Here is an 18746-nt window from a genome sequence, read left to right as displayed (position 1 = left end):
GTATGGTACACACACATACACACACCCACACACACGCACACGCGCTCACACACACGAACACGCGCACGAAGGCACACACAAGCACACGCACGCATGTTCACACGCGTGTAGGCACAGACACGCACATACGCTCGCCCAAGCACATCCACACACGCACACACACATGTGTGCACCATGATATTAGAGTACGTTTTATAAAAATAGCTAATGCTGCTTTCACACGATATTCCGTCATAGCCACATCGTATAATCAAAGCATATATCAAATATATGACGCGCTTCCATGTAACCGTATTGTACAAACAGTAATGCCACTATATTTGTTATGCGTTCTCTTTGCAAATTTAAATTATCGGGTTTAACGAGCTGACGACCTGGGCTATGTTTTCACCACTTCGGTATCTTTAGTGTGGGCCGAAATCTCTAAACAAGGGCGTTTTCAATTTTAGCCTATGTCTGAAAGGCAGCCACCGCGGCCGGGATGGAACCCACATCCTTGGGATCACCACCACAAAGCCTCAGCCAGTGAGCCACCGCGGCGTGTCATGTTTTCTCTTGCATGTACCGATACTAAGCTTGCATGGCCCGATAGCAAGATTTTTTGTCGATCATAATAGAATCCATCAGCAAGGACTCAACCAGTTAACGAGCTGATTGACATCTATCATCTAAATTTCGGCGCCAAGAGTTGCTCCTGTCGCACCTTTCAGAAAGTGCTGACGTCAAAAGGGCTGCTGATTGGCTACTCATCCAGCAAGCACCTTCCTACCAAATGGCCCAAGCTTGAAATATTTCTCTCGCTGTGGTGCCTCTGTAACGATTCACAATAGCGCACCGGTCCCCTCACCCTCGTTATTCGCGCTGTTTCTTTCCAACTTGTCATGAACGCACTAGACTCTAATCGTACCATGGTACTCTTCACCTGCAAAAACGAATCTTGCAAACTTATGTAAAAACTGCTTACTACAGAATGAGCGTTTGACCTTTTATTCTGTGTCAAGTGGCTGAAGACGCCTCAACAAGCAATCTAAAGTACACTCCGACTCGAAAAATGAAGGAAGAAATGTTCTCCTGGAGCACTAGAAACGGGACAGACGTGGAGACGCATCCCCTCCAGTGTAAGGAACACCACAGGCAAAAATAAGCAGTTCCCTGCCAAACAAGCATCCGATTCACACGGGGCTCTCATATTTAAGCGCAGCCACAAGTCGGGTATCGGCCCTCTTCCAATCGGCCAATGGCTTGTAGAGTTGCCCAAGGCAAAGCCAACCAAATGTCACCCAGAAGACGGTGAACACAAGCATCCCTGCGAGGAGGACAATCAGCCACGGCAAGGAGGGGCTCTCGAAGAGCACGTACAGCCATGCCATCAGCAGCACAAGAATGCTTCCAGCTCCAAACGCCAGTTTGACTGGGAACAGGATGACCAGTGAGTGCCATTCTTGCTCCAGGAACCAACGCAAGATCGTCTTCGTCTTGCTGCGAACCGGATACGCTCCCCCGCACAAATTGCAGGTAGTGCCGCCATGACCTGCGTATTTGTGCTCCTCACGAGAAGAGCGGCGGATGAAACTGTCAGTGCAGCTGCATGTGGAAGTGAAAATAGGCGCTTCTAATTCATCACCGGCACACATCTTGCAATGCTGCTTGAAACCTTTCTTCATCTCTGAAGCCGTTGAAGAATTCCCGGACGAGCGGATGCGGGGGCGGCTGCTGCGTAGAGGGCGGCTCGCAAAGCTGCTGCCCTGAACAGCTGTCCTTGACGCTGTGCCGTACTGGCTGCCGTCATGCCAGTAGTCACGCTCTACCGCATCGCCCACCGATTGGAACCGAATGTCACCGTCTCGCGACCAGCTGAAGAGCGCCAAGGTCTCCGGAGGCGACTGCAAGGTGACGAGATCGAACATCTCGCACGCGAGACGAGCGACAGCAAAAATCCCCACTTGATAATGATAATTCGGTCAAGCGGGTCGCACGCTCAAGGGGCTGATTGGCCGCGGCAGTTATTTTTTCTGAGCTGCACTCCATATTAATGCCTACGGAAATCTGATAAGAGGCAAACAGACGCTTTCGTGTTTCCTATCGTAGGACGCTTGTTTTGCGCCTTCGGCTATTCTTTATTATCCCGTTTGCGCGACGTTCATCTTCTAAGGATTCCAAGGTGTAGAAACGTATACTTGTAATGTTCCGGATGCTTCTTTCGCAACATCGTCTTTAGGTCGTAATTCAGTTGTCAGCCACCCTGCTTCATTATTGGGTGAGAAAAGAAGTGTTCCACATCACATCCTTTAGAGGCGGCTGCCTTTTCATCTATGCTAGATATTCTGGTTTTTGTGAAACTCGTCACTGAAGTTATCTCAGTCGACATCTGATTCAGAGTTCTAAGGCAAAATTCCTCCATTGAGAGGTCACATCTAATCTCCTACATTATAAGTGCGCTCTGCGGTGCGCAATAAACATTAGACCACACTTATATTTCCGTGGTTTCTGCCTCGAGTCAATTGACATCGTTGTCACGTGGTTGTCCTCCAACGCGGCAGCAACATGTGGGCACTCCAACTTGCTAAGTAGACCTTTATCTTATAGGGGTTCATGTATATTCAGTTCGGTATCATATATACCTTGCATTCTGCAGAGTACAGGTGCTCCCAGCCGTAGCTCATTGATTTCTTACACCAGGCATCTATCCTACGAATTCTTCCCATTTGGGTTTTACCACTACTAATGCTCGTTTTAGTTTGAATCCTTCATGATCTTACTTTAATTTGTTGTTTACATTTATTGTTGGTCGTTCGCTTCTTGTTAGCTAAATTTTTTCTTCTTTGTCTTTTCTATAACCAACTGCGCCAATTTACCAACCAATCCCCGATGCGGGTGACTGCAATAACTCAAACCAAAATAAACCCACCTTTGGCTGCTCTATCGTGCTTTGGACCATTTAGTAACTGCCGTTGATCATCTCCTTTGGAAGGGTGATTTTGTATCTTTAATTCCTGCGCCCGCAACATGGCACATATTTCTTTACCTCTGTAGCTGTTCGACCCACCGGTGGGGATTGACTGCTGAAGAGTTCAATCAAATTCCTCCTCCAAGTGAAAGTCAAAACGAATTAAGTTTTTCCGGTTAGGTGGATCAATGGCGAAAGGCTTGTGCGGGTGAGACCAAAGACACGGGTTCGGTGCCCGAGGTGGTGGCATCTTTTCAGACAGAGGCAAAACGCGAAAACGGCCTTGTGTCGAGATTTCAGCGCTCGTTACAATCTTTTTCTGCAGCCCTGTACTATGGCACGTTAGGCCCCTAAAATATAAAAAAGTTGAATTTGGAATAAAAAAGGCACTGTCAAAAAAATGCAGACACGCACTGTTAATTATAAACTTTGAACTTGGGTGAAATATTTAAAAAATGAATTTGGAATAAAAAAAGGAACTGTTAAAAAATTCAAGGACACGATGCTGAATATCAACTCAATTTACTTACGATACAGAAAACATATATACCGTGAAATACTGCATAACATAAAGAAATGCGAAGCACTCATTCCCAATCGATACCAGTTCACGGCATAATCGCGTAGCGCCTGTTTTTATTTTCTCGTTAGATGCAGCCGAGGCTGTAGTAAACCACGTGTCACCCCTTCTTATCGATACCTCGTGCCTCGACAACATCGCATTCAAAGGGATTGTGTCTGCCGTACAATTTCATATATGCCGATGCCCGCGGTGCATGTGAATTGCAGCAAGGAAATGGAAGGTGGCCGAATGGCGTTGTCTTAGGCATGCAGCGTGTTCTTGTGCCTTGCGTTTATGCACCCGCCGGTTTGCTCCACCTAAAGTTGTTCTGTGCGATAGCGGTTCTTATGACATTTCTTATTGAAGGATGGTTCTTATCGCATTTCTCTGTTTTGGGTTGGTCGTTTACTCTCCACACATTTGATACGCTTTGTTAAGCCCCTGCAGGGCCTCTATCTCTTTGAGATTATGCCTTACGCCATGTAACCTCACGAACCACTCCTTTATTCCTTTTCGTGCTTCGACGTCTGGTATCTCTCGCTTCTTCATTCATTCCTTTGAACCGCTTTGCTAGGCTGTATAGCGTTTGATGTTTGCACTTTACGGCGAGCAACGTGGGACGTTTCTCAGCGCGCACCTTCCTTGATCCCAAGACGGGCGTGCGTGGTCGCCGGTGATGGCTGAGGGTGACAATGTAACCAACGCCATTCTGAAGCGCATTGCGGCCTTTTGAAAACAGTCACGCCCGTACAGACATACCAGGAGAGCGACTAATACACGTAACATATACGCCTGTTGGGCAGTGTGCACGCATCCCCAGAACTATAGTGTATAATATTCTAGTACACTATACCAGAACGCCGCTCGTAGTTTCCTTTCGGCCATTCTGGGTGCCGTTGCGATGGGAGTCAGCCACCGCTCCCGTGCTCCGTTTACTTCTATTCGGATATTTATATGGCTTCACGGATAACCTGCAGGAGATTGCGGCACTGCAAGGTGACTTCGTCGCGTGCAACGCCCTCAACAAGGCGTATCAAATGTGCCGTAGAGAAAATAACCAACCGAGAACCGGTAAATGGTGTAAAAACCATCGAACCACGTAGACACCTCTTCCAAACTGGAGTGGTATATAGCACACCACTATCATGGGGAAAATTGTACGTCAGAAACACCGGCAATGACTTAACGGCATGGCACGAGAACACATCGCATCACTCAGAACTATGCCATCCGGGCACCTACATTTTTTAATGCGTAGCATTCTTTGCCGAGTATAACCCCCCTCCTCAGCCAGGACAGTGTAACGCCCACAATTTCCACAGAAATGCAGAATTTGCAGATGTAACACATCTAATCGTTGTAATAGCGTAAATGAAGATTATTGATCAGACAGAATATTGAAAAACTAAAAAAATAAGTAAAACAGACAAAAATAGCGAAAATGGCGAACCGTGTGACGCCATTCATTTACACAAAAATGCCGATTTGGCGGAAGTAACATCTGTAATCGTTACAATAGAGTAAATGGAGATACATGGTCGGAAAGAATTGTGAAAAACGAAACCATTTGGCTCTAAAGAACTCACACTCTCGACAAGCGGCATAAGGACGCTACGCGTTCGTAGACAATTCTCTGAATTTCTGTAGATTTTTTACCGTCAATGCACATGGACCACGCGCACCGAGGAAATACACATGCTTGAGAGGAACACAATCACCCTTGCGCACGAGTTTGTTGAAGCACTATAGTCATTGACAAGGGTGGCCCGTGCTTGAGCACAGCTTCGTCGCATTCACGAAAAAATAAACGTGCCTGCTCCGGGATCATCCTGTACACTGATGCCGACTGGAAGTGAGTGTTTCGCATTTCACAGCAAAGCTGCATACCTCTACCCCGGAACGGTTTCATCGCCGAAGGCAAAAAAGATTTCGGTGGGCAAAAACGCCAAGGCACAAAGGCCTAAGACGCCAATTCCTAATAAATAAAAAAGTTTCGCAGGAAAGAACACCGCTCCGCTACGCCGATGACATCGCCTATTGACAAAGGAGGTTTGTGACTAGTCTGGAGCGGCCATGAATATGGAAAAAACTGAGTAGTTTTAAGTTTACCAGTGGGGAAACAAACCTTCCAAATTTGCGCGTATTAGTGAACAAGTCTGCAATTTCCTTTTTCTAGCAAAGCTTGTTTATGTGCTTCATGTATTGCACTGTCCGCGGGCGGAAGTCCAGGCTGTACACAGGATATTTGCTACCTTCATGTGGCGATCTCAATGGGGGCCAACGCGTAGGGATAAGTTGTTTCTTCCTTTTATGTCTGGTGGTGTTGGGTTACAGCGTTTGTTTTTGCACCAACTTGTGCCTCGTTTTTTCTTCTATTTTTCTACAAGTTGGCAAATCATCCGATTTTACTTACTGTACTCCAAAGCCACATAAGTTACCATTTATCTTTTCGCCTTGTTTCTACGGATGAGGTCCACAAGACGCCTCCATGGGGTTCTTTAAAGGAAGTTCTTTATACTTATCATTTTCTTACTACGCGCTTTACTCTGGAGTATCTATTTGTTTAAACTTTTAAGGAAGACTATGACCATCACTTTAATTCATAATATGTTCCCAGTGCCTCTTTATTACAAGCCCTGTTTGCGGGACCGTAAGAACAGTGTTGTAGATCGTGTCAAGCGTATGTACGTGCCGACAAATGCCAAAACGTTTTTTTTAAGCTTATTGGGAAACGCTTCCATTTCAAACATGGCTGCGCGACAAAAGGGATGTCGATGCCTTGGTCAGACAACTGCCGCTTGGGCAATCAAAGAGAGACTCTTGACCATTGTTTTGTGCTGTGCCGTGATGCTGCACCATGCCCTCCTCCCCGAACACCATTCGCTTCTTGCCATTTGAAGATGTTAATCGGGTGCCATATGAGGTTTTTTGTTCTGCTAAGATTGTTTAGCAAGTGGGAACGCCGCATGAGTGATCGGCATGCAGAACCCCCTAGGCCACCCAAGTGCATGTTTTCTGGAGCAGGCAGCGTTAGTGCGGAGCGTTTATGCGGCGCAAAGTGATCCACCGGAGTGGCTGCCTCTTTTGAATGCGTGCGTCTGCTTACCTGAATTTTGAAACGGTGCCAATCTTTGTTAGACTGACGGGCTCGCTCTTTGCTTTCTGTCAGTTTTTATATTGTGCGTTAATTGTCATGTCTGAATTTGTCTGAAAGATTCATGCATTAAAGAAAAAAAAAGAGTTGGTGTTACCTTGCGCCCGTACCAATACTACAGCGATGTGGGTTCGAATTCGACCTGGGCGACTGAAGTTTTTTTTTTTTTAATTATTAAAGAATTAGTTTTTCTACGAATGCATGTGCACTTCTTTCTATATTCAACACACAAAAAAAGGAGAAGGCGGGAATTCACAAAATATAACCTCTTGCAGCGGTCCCAGTGTCACTTTGTAGCGTCTGCGGCTCGTCTTTTAATACAATTAATAATTGAATGAGGGCCGTAAAGGGAAGGTCCTCGTACTCTTTTATTTCTTCCCAGAAAAAAATAAATCTCGAGAAAATTTTAATTATTAAATCTTACTGACTAATAGAAAATGTATTTTATAAAATCGGTAACTATTACGGGTAGAGTGGGTGGTTTTTACGACCAATTTTAATGCGGAGGAAACAGTAATATGACAGTAATTGAAGTCTAAAGATGAAAGTTTCTCTTGAAGGAAATGGTTCCGCCCGTTTTTCGTCCAGGCATTAAGGACATCAAGCTTTATTATTGGCATGCACGTTTTCCGGAAAATACATCGATGGGCACGCAGTACATGAAAAAGCACAACATGCCCGCAGTCGTGCATCTAATGCTTCAACCATTTCTTCCAGAACCAACAACCGGCTTGAGAGCTTTGCTTTGAAATTCCAGCACAGATTACACACATGCCAACACATGTCATGCATCACATGCGATGCATGCAGTTTCGTGCAGTGGGTCCGTGCAATAGTTGCATTTCCACTTGTGTGCACGCTTCCTGACATTCAATATGTTACTTAGTGAAAGCCAACCATCGTCTGCGAAGATTTCCCTACGCCGGGACGTAACTCTAGACACTGGCTTAAAGTTCAATTTTGGGTTACTTCGGATGCAACTCTGGACACTGCGTTTTATATTGCACATTTTTTCTCGCCATGTTCTCCCTTCCCTTGTTTTGTGGTCATCGACTCCCCCCCTTCCCCTCTATCTGTAAGAAATCTTCCGTGCGCTACTGCCTGCTGATTTGAATCGGCAAAAGTTGAAGAGGCAGCCATCGGCGTTTACAGTGTACAGCACATTCTTTGCGTGTGTGACTAGAGCTAGTGTTACTAAATAACGTTACAGAGTACCGGCACTCTTTTCTCCTATTGTTCCGTGCCGCCGCCGCATCATTGGTCAGTCGCCTCACGTGACACTTGTTTACACTGAGCCGGTTCATGCGCGCCGCCATTTTGTCGTTAATGCGTTTTCTGTCGGTCAACTGTGGTAGTCTCAGGTTGTGCGCCCTCCTCTTTGGCTGCGCGCGAGTGGCGTTGTTCCGAATGCGAATCAAAGATAACGCGCTTCGCCCCATTTCAGCTGGAGAAGTGTGTCCTACGATGCCGTGTTGCTGCGTCTTCGGTAGCGTTGTGTACAAATGACCTCGTCCAAGTTAGTGATGAGGCCGCAGAAGCGGGAATTTGGCAGCACTGATAAACAACAAAATGGCCGCCATTGCTCACTTGTGTCATAGAGTTTCATACTAATGTATACTAGAGGGAAATTTCGCGCGACTGGCGTCCCACTTCTGCGAGCGTTCCGTCGTGTGCCGGGTAGGCACGTTCCACTTGTCCTTGCATGGCTGACAAACAGGCTGAAAAGTTGAATCTGGCTGCAAAAAGCAATAATATTACTGTAGACGGTTAATGGAATTTGTTTTGTTATTATAAAATTGAGCCTACAAAAAAGATTAATTTGTCACTAATTATGTAGAAACTTCATGTACCATGAACAAAAAAAAGTTACCATTTTTTGTTGATTCTGGCTTTTTTGCTGATGATGGACCTTGTGGGCCCGTTCCCTACGTCACGATCCGAGATGTTGTTGTTAAATCTTTTATTCAAAAAGGGAAGGCCGGAGGCCTTGGGGAAGAGTTGGGAGGGGAGGATTCATGGTTGAAGGGGGCTCGTATGAGTTCGTGGACTTCAGGAGGCGGCATCAGTTTTGATTGATTGATTGTGGGGTTTAACGCGACGACGCAACGCAGGCGATGAGGCGCGCCGTAGTGGAGGGCTCCGGATTAATTTTGACCACCTGGGGATCTTTATCGTGCGCCGAAATCTCGTACACACGGGCGTTTTTGCTTTTCGCCTCCATCAGAAAAGCGGCCGCCGCGGCCGGAATCGAACCCGCGACCTCGTGCTCAGCAGCGCAACGCCTTAGCCACTGAGCCACCGCGGCGGGTGCATCAGTTTTTCACAGTACAATTGTTCAGCATTGAATGGTCCATTCACTGGTGTAGGCCATCGCTATATAACTCGCGCTAGACCACTCTTAGTGGCGAACCGTATTATAAGGTTAAGGGTGTGTTCATCTAATGTGAGGGAATCGATACGGGTTTAGGGATCTGGGTTTGGAGAAGTGAAATTCCAGTATCGAGAAAATTTGCGGCATATCCAGACCAGGTGGTGCAAATCAGCCTTGACGGCTTGCTGACAGTATGGACATTTTGGGTTGACGGGGGGGTAGTACCATTTGCGAATTGTTTCCGGTGAAAATGATGCATATGTATAGAATTTGTTAATAAATATTTCTTGCGTTCTTGTAAGGAAGGTCTGTTGGAAACGTGATCCTTCAGCGTAAGTTGCTTGAGTCGGAGTTTATTTTCGTGTTTGTACCGGTGTATGCGAATGGCGGGGGTACGCTGGTATTTTCGGTCGTGTACAAGCATTCAGGAAGGTCTGAAGGCGGGGCGACGGTGAGCTCATCGGAGGATAGAAAAGAGCAAGCCTCGTGCACAGCTCCATGGGCTGCCTGATTCCCCGGTGCCGCCAAATCATGGCCAGGAGTCCAGTCTATGCGGACTTGAATGCCATACAGTTGTAGGGTCATTGTTTGCCGGATAATTTGGTTTACGGAAGGGTGTGTTGAAAATGGTTGTCGAAGTTCTTGAAATGCTTCGTAGCAATCGGTTAATATTCTGATCTATTTTGTTATAGGTTGGTGGTGGTCGTACGTAAAGTAGTCAAGAGCATGAGTAATGGGAGTAGTTCCGCTTCCGTGGGCGTGCCAGGAATTTTGGAGTGTCGGCTTCCTATAATGGTTCGGTCATCTGGGGAAACCCAGGCAGTTCCAACATTTGGTGGTGTCAGGCTGGCATCAGTATAAAGGTCGATTTCGTCGGGTTGTTTTGTGCTGAATATCCTCTGACAACGTTTTTGTCTAGGAATGGTTGTTGTGCGGGTGATGGGGTGAGTTGTTGTTTGTTCGGTCAGGAGAGTTCGTTCACACGGAGGAATAGATATCGGTAAATCTGGTAAGGGGATGTGACCTTGCTTATCCCAGGCCGTCAGTATGGCACCTTGATGGGTAAGTTTCCACTTGAAGTTGTATTGGTCGGTTTCCTCTAGAATAATTTTTTCAATTGGTGGAAGGGCAGCCGCAGATTGGAGGTGAGAAATTTTTGTATGGCGTGGTAAGCCACTGATTGTACGAAGAGTCGCGTTGTGAAGGACATTAAGAGCGCGTCGTAGGGTACAATTCTATGTGTAAGATTGGGCTCCATATGTAAGAATACCGACTGCAACGGCGCGGGCAAGTGTCTGCACTGCTTTTTGCCTTGCTCCTCCTTGCTTATTAGATAGTCTTCGTATGGCATGTTGAGTCGAATTCCTTTTCTCTTTTAATTGGTTCAGCCATATAGTCGGGCTACTTTTGTAAGCGACGGGGATGCCTAGTAGGCGAATGTGGTCGAGTTTGGCGGTGATAGGTGTGGTGCCATCGATGATGCAAGGCGAACTAAAGTCAGGAGCTGGGTTGCGGCCAAAAAATGACAGAAATTCGATTTTATTATGGGCTAAGGAAAGCCCGAGATCCGGTAGGGTAGATTCACCGTAATCATAGTTCGTTCATTCGGGTAGTACCTTGACTCGGTCCATATTGTGATATCGTCCGCGTAAATAGTAAACCTCGCACTAGTGTCTCTTTGAAGGTTCCGGGCTATCCTATGGCTAGATTAAAGAGTGTGGGACTGAGGATCGAGCCTTGAGGAACTTCTCTGTCGAGGTAGAAGGTACGAGGGGTCCAACCTGGAAATGGTTTTTGAAGCTTGATGGGGCGGGCTTCTAGGAAGTTTCGGACCCATGTCTGTGCTCGTTGGCTAGGAAAGGCCTTAGCAAGTTCATCGAGGATGGCGCTCTGACTGACACAATCAAAGGCCTTTCGGAGGTCCAGTGTGAGTACATAGTCCGGGAGTCTCGAACAGCTTGAACGATTAATGACGCGTCGCAGCAGCCATAGGCTGACGGTAGTGCCGAGATTCGGGCAGAAACCAGTTTGCGCTGGGTGAAGGTATGGTTGGACACACTCGAGGTAGTGCACTATTCGATTGCTAATGAGTCCTTCGATGAGTTTGCATAAGACAGGGCCGAAGATGGGAAAAATCGTTAGGACAGGTCTGTTTTTTGTTAGGTTTCGGTATGGGATAGATGAAGGATGGCTTGAGATGTGGAGGTACCTGCCCGGTTTCCCAGGTATCGTTGATTTGTTCCAAGAGTTTATATTGTGCTGGTTCTGGAAGGTTGCGGAGGTGGGTCCATTGTATGCCGTCGTGTCCGGGGGCTGACTTCGGTCTACCTTGACGAATAGCTGTAGAAATTTCAGCGATTGTGAAGGGGCTTTCAAGGTCGGAGCACGGTTCCGGGATCGGGATTTCGGATAGAGGGGGTGGGAGAGTTAGTGATACGTGTGGAAAGAAGCTTTTGAGCAGCAACTCTTCGGTATCCACGGGATTCGTGCTGCTCGGCATGATGGTGGTAATTATTGGTGTCTTACTGCGTTTTTTGTCCCCAAGGCTGCGGTAAAGTTTCCATAAAGAAACATATCCTGGTGTTTTCCCGAGGTTGTGACACAGATTTACCCAGTTGTCGCTTGATAGTTCTTTTTGGTATTGGTTAATGACCTTGTACTGATGTCTGATACATTGGAGTATGTTGTGCCTTCTTCCAGTAGAGCGGTAGAGCTGGGTGAGGTACTCCATTCGCTTCCAAACGTTGGCGAGGTGATTGTCAAAGGCAGGGGAATCTTCATCACATGTAATAGTTTCCGATGCAGCAGCAGAGGATTTCCGTATAATTTCAGCCATTGCTGCAAGTGATGTAGGGGGTTCGTATTGAAGCAGACGATCTCGGAAGGAAGACCAATTAAGGTGGGTGCACTGTTTCTTGTTCCGCCCGTCCCGGATTCGTTTGCCGCGAAATGTGATGATAATAGGGAACTGATCACTGCCCCACGTTGTCGAGCAGGGTACGCATGATTTTGTAAGACCTGGCGAGGCAGACGTAAGGTCTGGTGTGATATCCTTTTGAGATGCATGGAGACCGATGCGGGTAGGGTATATTGTATCATTGATTAGTTGAAGATTTAGGATTTCAATAAATTCAACTAAGTTTGTTCCACGAGCCGAATTTGCTGAATATCCCCATGCCGTATGATGTGCATTGAAGTCACCCCCGACGAGAATGGGTTATTTGGATGTGCATTGATAAGGTATTGAAGCCATGTGAAGGGGCCGGTGCCGGTGGAGGCAGAATATGGCTGATAGTAGGCGTACACCAAGACTAACTTTTTAGCGTGGGGTGGCTGGGCGACAATGGCCACAACTTCGTGCATCTTCGAGTTCGAGGCGGGAACCTGCAGTTGTACAGCCGGAATCGACGCATCGACCAATATTGCTGCATACCCGAGGGTGGCTCCTTACGAAAGGGTTGTAGCCAGAAATTTTCGGGGTATCCAAAGTTTCTTGAAGGAGGAGGAAAGCTGGTCTGAGTTGCTTTACTTTACTGGTCAGAATTGTTTTCGCTGAAGAGAAAGTTCGGCAGCTCCACTGTAGGGCTGTGAGTGATGTGGGAATCATGGTTTGGATCGGGGTTGAACTTTTCTTGGGGGTTCGGGGATGACGGGTTCCGGAGGATGCATTGATTTAAAGACTTGCTGGAGGTCTCTGATTTGGTTGAGTTGACCTTCAAAATATTCTTGCATGTGACGGCCGTCGTCCAACAGTGCAAGCCGTTCTTGATGGATCTCCGTGCGAATTGTTTGTAACGTCTGGGTCATGTGTGGGTCATTTTTGGCCTGAGAGGTAGGGGTTCGCTTAGATCTGGGGCTGCGGCCGGGACCTGTGAGCGGCGCCACAGGTTGTTTTGACGGAGGGTTATTTGGGGGGTTCCGCTTGGGGACATGCCCACGCTTGAGATCAGAGATTTCAGCTTTAAGTTGCTGAGCTCAGCGATTTCAGCTTTAAGTTGCTGATTTTCAGTTCGAAGAGCATTCAACTGAGCAAGGATGGCGGCGAGTTGTGGATTTTGGTCGGTTGTCCTGGCTGCATTTCTTGTTTCGTTTAAAGGGGCTGTAAGGGAAGGAAAGTATATTTCTTTGGTGCTGTTCTTGACACGGTCTACCCCCGAAATTCCTTGAGCTTTATCTTTGGAAGGAGAGCTCTGGGTTGTTTGGGGTACGCGTCCAGGGCAAGTTGGGTTCAGCGAAATGTGACCGAACTCATCACAGACCACGCAGTAAATCGTCGGGCCACAGTCGTCTGATTCTATGTGCTTTTTTCCGCATAAGCGGCACACCGTTTGGGAGGGGCAGCACTTTGACATATGACCAATGTTATGACAATTAAAGCACACCATTCTGCGTGGTTGGTATGGGGACACTTTCACAATGGCCATATAGTATTTGACTACTTTGAGGGGCACGGGGGAATCGAATGTAATGACAGCTTTGTTAGTGCGGCCAAGGCGGTGCCAGTCAAGGATTTTGGCCTGTTCACATGGTAGCCATTGCTTGATTTCATCATTGGTGTCGCTGGGTTCAATTTCGATAACCCCATGAGAGGAGTTGGGCCGGTAGAGGGAAGGCTTTATTTCGACTGGGAGGGTGACAGTGGTGCCAGACTAAGGAAACTGAAGGTCAGTTACTGTTATGAGGCGGTCCTTGTGGGTTTCGTCGTACGTCGTGATGTGCAGGCAGTTTCCGAGAGTATCGTATTGATGAGAGGCTAGTTCTGCAAGGTACGGTTGTGGGGCGGTGTTACCGATGAGGTGAGCGAGGTTGTTTGGGTATGTTGTTAATGCTCAATTTTGATAGCGGTCTTAGCACGAGCAGATAGCGAGGTCTACTCACCTGGTCGGTTTGGTTGACAGGAGGGTGTGTAGCGGAGGATCTCTTCCACGTGACCAACTTGCAACGAGGATCGGGGCCTTGAATGAAGTTGTTGGAGGCGTCTTGATGATTCGAGCCGAGTTGATGACCAGGATTGGTGTCTTCAGCAGGAACAGTTTCTGTTTCATTCATCGCGACGTCTTGCGGTGTGACCGGACGGTTAGCAGGGCTCGGGTCAGACGGCGTCGGAGAGTGCTGGGGCTGCGCGGTAGGTGGGGGCTCTTGCGATTGTGAAGACGACTGCGGAGGCGTGCAGGGGTCCTTCAGGTTGGTCGGCGGGCATGGATACGCCAGCAACGGCGGCCGAAATAGCCCCGGTGGCGTCGAGGAATACATACCCCATTTACTAGGCCTAACGGCCGGACGTCGCTGTTGATGACGATATTCCAATGTAACTGCGAAGCAGTGGGCGATAAGAAATGCCAGTAAGGAGCGGTGAAAGTCCACTCACTGTAGAGGCACGTTTGAGGTGACCCAAACCCAGTCTAACGGGCGAAATAACATTGAAAAAGACAGCTGTTGCAACGTGGCCGGGCTATGGTTCACTTCCCACGATCCAAGAACAAGTGGATTGTCGTAGCGACAGACTACATGACGCGCTACACAGAGGCCGCCGCTCTTCCGGGGTAGACTGCACAAGAAGTCGCGAAGTTCTTCATAAACTGAGTTGTGCTGCGACATTGAGCCCTGAAGTCCCAATGACGGACCGTGGAACGGCCTTTACTGCGGATCTGATGCAAGGAATATTACCCTACAGTAACAAGAATCACTGAAGAACCACGGCGTACCACCCCCAAACAAACGGACTAACGGAATGTCTGAAGAAGACAATCGCGGATATGCTATCAAGGTACGTCGACGTTGAACATAAGACTTGGGTCGAAGTGCTCCCGTATGTCACGTTTCCGAACAACACGGCTATCCAGGAAACTACGCAGATGACGCTGTTCGAGCTTGTCTACGGAAGACGGCCGACTACGATGCTTGACACCATGCTTCCGCATGTACAAGACGACTACCTCAACCCCGACGTCCAAGGATACCTTCAGCGCGCGGAGAAGGCCGGCCAGCTCGCTCGAGTTCGTACAACGACACCGGCTGGTGAATGCCGGCCGCTACAACTCCCGACGCCGACACGCGGAGTACCACCCAGGGGATCGTTTATAGGTTTGGACTCCCATCCGACGACGCGGACTCAGTGAGAAGCTTCTGTGACGGTATTTCTGACCCTACGAGATTCTACGACGTGTTGGTCAACTTACCTACGAGGTGATCCCCAATGGTGATTCCGAAACATCACTATGACGCACACGACCCGAAGTCGCCCACGTGGTTCGCCTGAAACCTTACTACACAAGATGACGAACTTTTTTTTGTTGCTTGTTCGGACTGTTTTTTTTATTTTAGTTTCGGGTCGATGCACTCTTAGAGGGGGGGGGGGGTAATGCCGCGAACCATGCATTGGGTTTGTTTATATCTTGTTTTTCCCGACCGGCTGCGCCGGGCTGTGTTATCTGTGTTATCCGTGCGCGACGTGAAGCCTGTGTTCTATTCTTTAATTTTATGCTGCAGGTGTTATCTCTTTTGATAGGGAGAGCGTTTGGAAGCAAGGTAAACTGTTTAGAATAACCTTTTTTGATCTACAGTGTTCTGTATGAAATCGACGATTTGAGAAACTCTTGCGACAAATATAAATTCCCGCAGAGCAGACGCCACGGCATTCCACTCGGCGACGTTCGCCTGCACATGTCGCTTTGTTGACTGCGGCTTCGCCGCCTGTGTATTCTTTGAGTTGTTAGGGGAGCACAAGTTCGCTCTAATAAACGTGTTTTTTTGACGACAACTGCATCGACTCTGACTTCATGACAATATAAAGAATGAGGAGCTTTGTTTTAAATGATTCAAATCTACCTGAAGAGAATTACATAGAGAGAAATGCACAAAAAAGCGAAAATTTTCTTAATGAGCCTAAATGCAGCGCTGTAAAATCTAAATTCCCCTAGCTGACGTGTAGACTATATCATAAATAGCTTTTGCAGCGCTGCACTTAAGCGGGGTCACAAATGTTTGCGGTTTCTACAATTCCGTTCAGGTGGATTTCGAAAACAAAGCTCCTCAGTTGTCTACTCTTTAAGGGCTCTGAACCTTATGACTACGAAAATGGGCACAAGGTTAATCCGGAAGGTGGATGAGGGAGCAAGTACGCGTATGCGGCGCTGTAAACGTTTCAGTACAGACGAATAAATCAATATTGCATAAGCGCGTGATATACGGAGCCCCGCTGTTTCACTTGTAAGCAACTACGTAAACCTACCTAAAAACAATGTTCTCCACACAGGTACAAAAACTACTCACTAGCAAATGAACTGTTTGACCTTTTATTAATGACAACTGGTTACGACGCCCCCCCCCCTTCCCCCCTAACTTTAAAACAACCAGACACACCGAGAGAAAAAAAAAACGGAATGTTCCTTTTAAGCACCCGAACAGGATATGAAACAGGGACGCCTCCGCGGCAACGTACGACCACCTTCTGCAAACATGAGCAGCCCCCTGTCAAAAGAATAATCTGAATCACTGGGTGTCCTCGCAGTCCAGCAGCGCCACAAGCCTGGTGTTTGTGCTCCTCCAGTGAGCCAGCGGCTTGTAGAGGGTGTGTAAGCGAAAGAAACCAAACACCAACCAGAAGATGGTGAACACAGTAAGGCCTCCGAGCAGGACAGGCTGCCATGGCGACGAGTGGGCCTCACGCAGTACGTAGAGCCATGCCATTGCCAGGACGAAGAAGTTTCCGCAGCCAAACGTCAGGTTCGCAGTGAATAGCAAGGCGTCCCCTCGCGATTCTTCCTCCGAAAACCAACGCCAGATTGGCTTCGTCTCACGGCGGACCGGATAGGCCTCACCGCACGACAGGCAGGAAGTTCCCACGGAGACTTGGTTTATCTGCTGCTCCAGACAGGACCGGTGAACGTACTTGTAGGTGCACTTGCACGGGCAAGCAAACAGAGGCTCTTCTCCGGCTTCAACATCACACATGTCACAATACGGCCCACCTTCTTCCGTCGCCTCCGAAATGGGTGAAGAAGAACGAGAAGACCAGGCACTGCAGCTGCTTCCCTCAGTGCTGCTTGCGAGGCTGCTGCCTTGGACAGCTCCCGTAGATCCTTCGTCGTCGCTTTCCTCCTGGGAGTAGTAACGCTCCTCCGTGGCCTGCTCCGACTGGAAGCGAAGAACACCGTCCCGCCACCAGCTGAAGGGCGCCATAGTCTACGGAGGGGACTGCAATGGAGCAAAATCGAACATCTGGCCCTCGAGGCAAGCGAAAGCAAAATTTCTCCCTTGATAATGACGATGCCGCCAAGGGGCCGCAGGCTCTGGCGGATGATTGGCCGCGGCAGATTTGCTTGCAGGCTTACAATCTGAGTTAACGCCTACGGAAACCTGAAACAAGGTGAACGGACAATTCTGTGGTTTCAGGCCATCTGACTCCACATTGAACCTTGGGTCTCGTTTGTCATCTCGTTAACTCGACATTCGTCTCACTTTGGTTCCGCGTCTGTGGAAGGATTCCTTTTAAATAAGGCGGCTGCTCCATTGCCAACATCATCTTTAGATGGCCTTTCGGATGTCATCAGCCTTGGCTTATCTTTTTGTGCAGATGTAGGTGGACGTTATCGTCTCGTTAATCTGTACAAGGCCTTTTTATTTTTGTGAATCTCGCAACTCAATTCGTCTGAATCAGCATCTGCATAAACGTTTTAAAGCCCTATTTTTCGACTCGAACATCTCATCGAACCTAACCTAGTCTATGTACCACCACGGCTAACATAAAACAGTAGGACGTATTTGCTTTATATTTCAGTGCTTTCTCCTCCATCTCGCGTGGTTGCTGTCTAATGCAGCAACGGCACATGGGCACTCAATGCTTGGGGATTTGGCCGTAATTAGTTAATGAATGTTTGTATTTTTATCATGGGCGCAATACTAGCATTCTGCCAAGTACAGGTGCCCGCAGCGGTTCCTCATTACGTTCTGACTCCGGTCTTCTATCCTCCGTTCTCTTTATGTCCATCAGCTGGATGAGCTCCGTCGCTTTACGGGATCCATCGTTTTGGGCGAGTTCGAAGTTTTCACCTTATGCGGAAGAACTGTGAGTAGACTTCAGGATTACGCACATTATGCAACAAACAGCCCTTTCGAAGCATTCATTGTTGAAATAGATAATACAGTAATACCTCGTTAACTCTAACTCGCATATCTCGAAAAATCGTCTAAGTCGAAATTTTTCGCTGCACTGAACCATTTCCTATACGCCCCATGTATTTGGTGCCCTTTATTTCGAAGTATTTTTGGACAAACTCCGGATATCTCGAAATGTTGACTGAGTGGAACGAAAATTTCGCCGCCGCGGTCCGTTTCACTTAATTCGAGCGATGCTGCCGAGCCTAAGTCCCTCGATTTTTTCTAGTTTAGCCACGCCTACCACAAAGCCGATGTTTTCCCCGAACGTGAAGTCTGGGTCTAGAGGCATATCAACTTCGGCAAGCAACCCTGTGGCACGCCATGTGACGGTAGAGACATGCGCAGAGGTAGAGTGTACTGAAAGATAGAGGGGTGTCGTGCGTCGTGCGGGGAAAACCCCAGTGGAGTTCAGTGACGCGGAAGATCGGCTCATGCAATGCGTCAAGCAGCTAGAGGCCTCCTTACAAGGCTCGAGTGCGACCGCAAATCAGACCAGCATTACGCAGTTCTTTTCTGCTTAGTAAGATTGCAGTGCCACAAAAACCAACTGGGG

This window comes from Haemaphysalis longicornis, unplaced genomic scaffold, assembly GCF_048455015.1.
Source record: "Haemaphysalis longicornis isolate Haplotype H1 unplaced genomic scaffold, Haemaphysalis longicornis Haplotype H1 scaffold_1, whole genome shotgun sequence".
Taxonomy (NCBI): domain Eukaryota; kingdom Metazoa; phylum Arthropoda; class Arachnida; order Ixodida; family Ixodidae; genus Haemaphysalis; species Haemaphysalis longicornis.
The sequence above is the reverse complement of the archived record's forward strand: the minus strand, read 5'-3'. Positions refer to the sequence as shown.